The 4,410-nt window shown below is 39.1% G+C and overlaps 1 pseudogene; it reads right to left on the reverse strand.

Moving 5' to 3' along the window:
• Positions 1-219: 219 nt before the first annotated feature.
• On the reverse strand, positions 220-3,174 carry LOC101438644 (general transcription factor 3C polypeptide 3-like; annotated as a pseudogene).
• Between the last annotated feature and the right edge of the window lie 1,236 nt (positions 3,175-4,410).

Here is a 4,410-nt window from a genome sequence, read left to right on the forward strand (position 1 = left end):
CTTATCAAAAAGAGGTTGATAGAGAACAGCATACATACTTTCTTTCAAGATCATGAATGTCCTCATAGAATTTGGCTTCTATCTGTGCATGTTTAACTTGAAGGTTTTTGAGGGCATTCACTCATCTTTTAACTACCCTTGGCAAGTTGTCAATGTCTGCCATGTTGAAAGAACTCCAAAATATTGGTAGCTAGTATGGGGAGATGCACAGGAAATGGCTCAGGGTGGCAGTGGCCACCAGTCATCTCTTGTCAAGACATTTGTAAGTACAGCAAATTTTGTTTTTGCATCACAATTTGCTGTCTCTTGGTTGGTGTCTGATTGATTTTTTGTCTCATGACACTTTAATAAGGTAAAGATGCCTGTCTGCAGATTTGGAACTGGATATCAAACAGACTTGGACTCTATTCATTGCTTCCTCTAAAAGCAGGGCCAACATGGTTAGTAAGGTATCCACATAACCATACATTTTGCCTTGTGAAAAAAACAGAGTAGATTGATGAAACAATAACTTGAATTCCTGCTGTGCAGCATTTGTATCCTGTACCAAGGTATCTGGATCATACATTGGCTTCAGAGCTTCCAAAGCTTTCTCAGGTTTACCCAGCTGCTTCTGAAGGGTGGAAAGTGAAATTCTTGCATCCAAATGGAGGAGGGCCAGATCTACCACTTTACCATAGCTTTCTGTAGGACTGCTCCATATAGCTTTTAAACATTCTGCATGTCAAAGCTGAACTGCAAGGCTGTATCTTTCAGAGAAGACTAGTACACTAAGGAGGGGAAGTGCAGAATTACATTTACTAACATCCAGAGAAGCTTCAGCAACATCTCGATATAGGTCTCTCATAGCTTCAGGATTCTGTTTCACCAGTGTTGTCAAGAGAGGATTAAGTGGTTCAAGTATATTGAGATGCATAAGACAGACCATCAGTTTCACTGTGATAACTATTGGAATGCCTTCAGGTATAGTGCAGGTAACATTCTCACCAGCTATAGTCTCTTCTGGGTTGTCTTCTTCTGTTGGTATTTGTTTTGTTTTGTTTTTACCAGCATGATTCCAGAAAAATCTGTAATAACTTCCAAAGCTTTGTCATACTCTTTGTTAGAAACATAAAGTTCAACTGCTATGTTAACATGTCATAGAAACTAGGCCTTGGTGTTTTGAGAAAGCTTCTTCAATATTGTTAATAGCAGAAGTAACATCATTGACTTTGTGGCAGTTTGATACTGCTTATGAATTCCAAAAATAGATAGTGGATTATGTTTATATACTGGTTTGCTCCTCCAGGCATATTAGATTATATTGGATTCAGAGGTTTCAATTTTACTTGATTAAATAATGATTGGGATTTGATTGGGCCGCATCAGTAGGACGTTTGATCCCCACCCCTTGGTGGTTGGGGGACTCACAGAGAAACCACACTGCAGGGAAAGGAAGTTGGAGTTTTGATCCTGGAGTCTGGGAAGTAAAAACACATAGAGAAGCAGATATGTGAGGAAGAAGAGAAGGCTCAATGGGACACAGCAGAGGCCCTGGAAAGAGAGACAGCCATTTGTCTGTTAGTGTACAGCTAGACTTGTGGAGTGAGCAGAGAAGCTGAACCCAGAGAGGAACAAGTCCCAGGAGGACAGGAACCCAGGAAGCCTGAACCTTTGCACATGTCAGCAGCCATCTCGCTTCAACATGTGGCAACAGACGTTGGTGAGGGAAGTAACTTATGCTTTATGGACTGGTAACTGTAAGCTTCTACCCCAAATAAATACCCTTTTAAAAATCCAACAGATTGCTGGTATTTTGCATCAGCATCCTTTGGCTAACTAATACAGACTTCATAGTAACTCTTTGCCATATCACTGGACAATTGCACAAAATGTTCTCCATCAATTGGAAACAAAAGGTTTAAAATACATCTATAATGATCCATTGCTGCCATTTTATGATCTCCCATCTGCTCATCAAGGCTTGATCACTCCCACAGATAACAGACATTAGTAGCTTCATATTTAAGGACTTTCACAGAGCAAAAAATAGCCTTCTTAATATTGTCTTGGTCCAGAGACATTTCTGCCAATCTAACCCATTCTTCCAGATCACTGAGATTTAAATGTGCAGCAATCAACTCAAATAGCAATGATTTCTTCATATCACCTCGGTCCTCATATATAATGGCAAGAGTAGAGAATGGCTCATAAACCAGAGGAGCTTATCTTATGATTTCCGTGCACATCAATATTGCCTTCTCATGTTCTCCTTGAGCAAAGCGAATGTTGGCTTCACCCATGAAACCTCTCAGAGCTCTGGTAAATTTACTCTGAGGCCTCTTCTCTTTCATCATTTTCTTAGTTTCATGGTTGAGACCCATCGCCAGTACAAATACATTGCCAGGAGTGGGTTTTTCATGTGTTTTTTCTTTCTCTTCTTCTTCCTCTTTTTCTTCTTCCTCCTCTTCTTCATTCTCTCCAAGCATGGAAGTGAAGACCTTCTGCACTGACTTACTGACCCCATCTGATATATCTCAAATTCAAATTGTCTTTGAAGTTCTGGTAGACCGAGATGGGTGAGTAAGACGTTCCAGGGTGCTGTTCCCTCCGGGATCTTTGAACAACTAGCTAAAACTGGCAGAACCACCTTCCTCAAAACTCTTCACTGACATCTTTGTCCTGAGATTTGGTAGAGTCAGTTTCCAATGATGAAGGAACTTCAGAGTCATTTGGAATTTCTTCAGCTAATAACTTTCTTTTTTTCCTGAAGACTTTTCTTCTTGCGGGTTGTTCTTTCTTCTCTACATCTTTTGAACTCCTCAAAGGAGATTTTCCCTTCATAATAGTCAATGAGCTCAGGGTGAAAACCAACCAGGCAGCCCTTGGAATCAAGACAAGGAACTGGAAGAGCAGCATTTTCCAAAGTCCACTCCACGCCGGGAGCCGCAGAGAGCCAATCCTCATTATCCTTTCATTTAAGAATTTAATGTCCACAAAAGTGTCTCAGGAAAAAAGCCTCTATATCTTAAAATCCTAATAATCATCTTTTCTTTTCTTGAATCAGAGATCAAATTTAGTTCCCATATACCTCTGTGGGGAGGAGGTTAAGAAAGTGCACATATTTGCATATTCCTTGATTAATTTACCCCTTACATATGTTATCTGCGGGAGCCGCAGAGAGCCAATCCTCATTATCCTTTCATTTAAGAATTTAATGTCCACAAAAGTCTCAGGAAAAAAGCCTCTATATCTTAAAATCCTAATAATCATAATTTTTCTTTTCTTGAATCAGAGATCAAATTTAGTTCCCATATACCTCTGTGGGGAGCAGGTTAAGAAAGTGCACATATTTGCATATTCCTTGATTAATTTACCCCTTACATATGTTATTTGTAAGGAACTTGCTAGAAAGCAGAAAAAGAAAAGGTACAATTAGATTTAATTTCCTTGTATTCCTTTGAGGTGGAAAAATTAAAAGTACCATAAGTTTCTTAATTTTACATTTAGAAAACAATCCTAGGTTTTTAAAATGGTGTTATATATGGTTAGAGGTCAGATTTTCTCAAATGTCTGAAGTATACTAAGTGGGAGAATCTCTCTCCCCTAGGGAGTGGGAGTCAACCGAGTATTGAGGTTGCTTTGCTTAGTTGTTGTTGTTTTTTCTCCCAGAAAAGATAAAGGGTATGATTTAGTGTGAAGCGTCACCCCATTATGACTCTTATTCATACAACACCTGTGCTAATTATGAAATAAAAAACCAATAAAGCGATTTCTTTCTCTGAAAAAAAAAAAAGCATATATATATATATATATATATTTTTTTTTTAGGTACCAGGGCCAGTGACTGAACCAAGGACCTCATATGTGGGAAGCTGGCACTCAACTACAGAATCACCTCAGCTCTCCTGACTTCATTTTTTCATTTGTTTGCTTCTTATTTGTTTTTTGTTATTGTTTTTAGGAGGCACCAGGAACCGAACCTGGGATTTCTCATGTGGGAAGCAGGCACTCAACTGCTTGAGCCATATCTGCTCCCTTGATATTCTTAATATGGTATTTCTTGACCTAATTTCTCAAGAACTGAAATTTTTGGTGGTTCTCTTTCTTTTTAAGCTTATAATGTCTCTTACTAAGGAGTGCCAAAGAAATAGATGCCTGATAATCAAATGCAACAGGTCATGCTTCCAATAGCAATAATAAGTAAAATTCCTTCTTACTTTACCTGAGAAACAAATTCCACTTTTAGATGAACCTCCCTTTTCACCCCACTGAAAGATTAGTTAACTCAGATCCTTAGACTTTGCAGAGCTCACATGACTTTCCCTAGGTTAGTCTGGTCATTGAACCAGGTTGAGTTCTTGACTCACTGCTGCCATTAATACTAAGTAGAGGGAAGCGGACTTGGCCCAGTGGTTAGGGCGTCCGTCT

This window comes from Dasypus novemcinctus, chromosome 2, assembly GCF_030445035.2.
Source record: "Dasypus novemcinctus isolate mDasNov1 chromosome 2, mDasNov1.1.hap2, whole genome shotgun sequence".
Classification (NCBI taxonomy): Eukaryota; Metazoa; Chordata; class Mammalia; order Cingulata; family Dasypodidae; genus Dasypus; species Dasypus novemcinctus.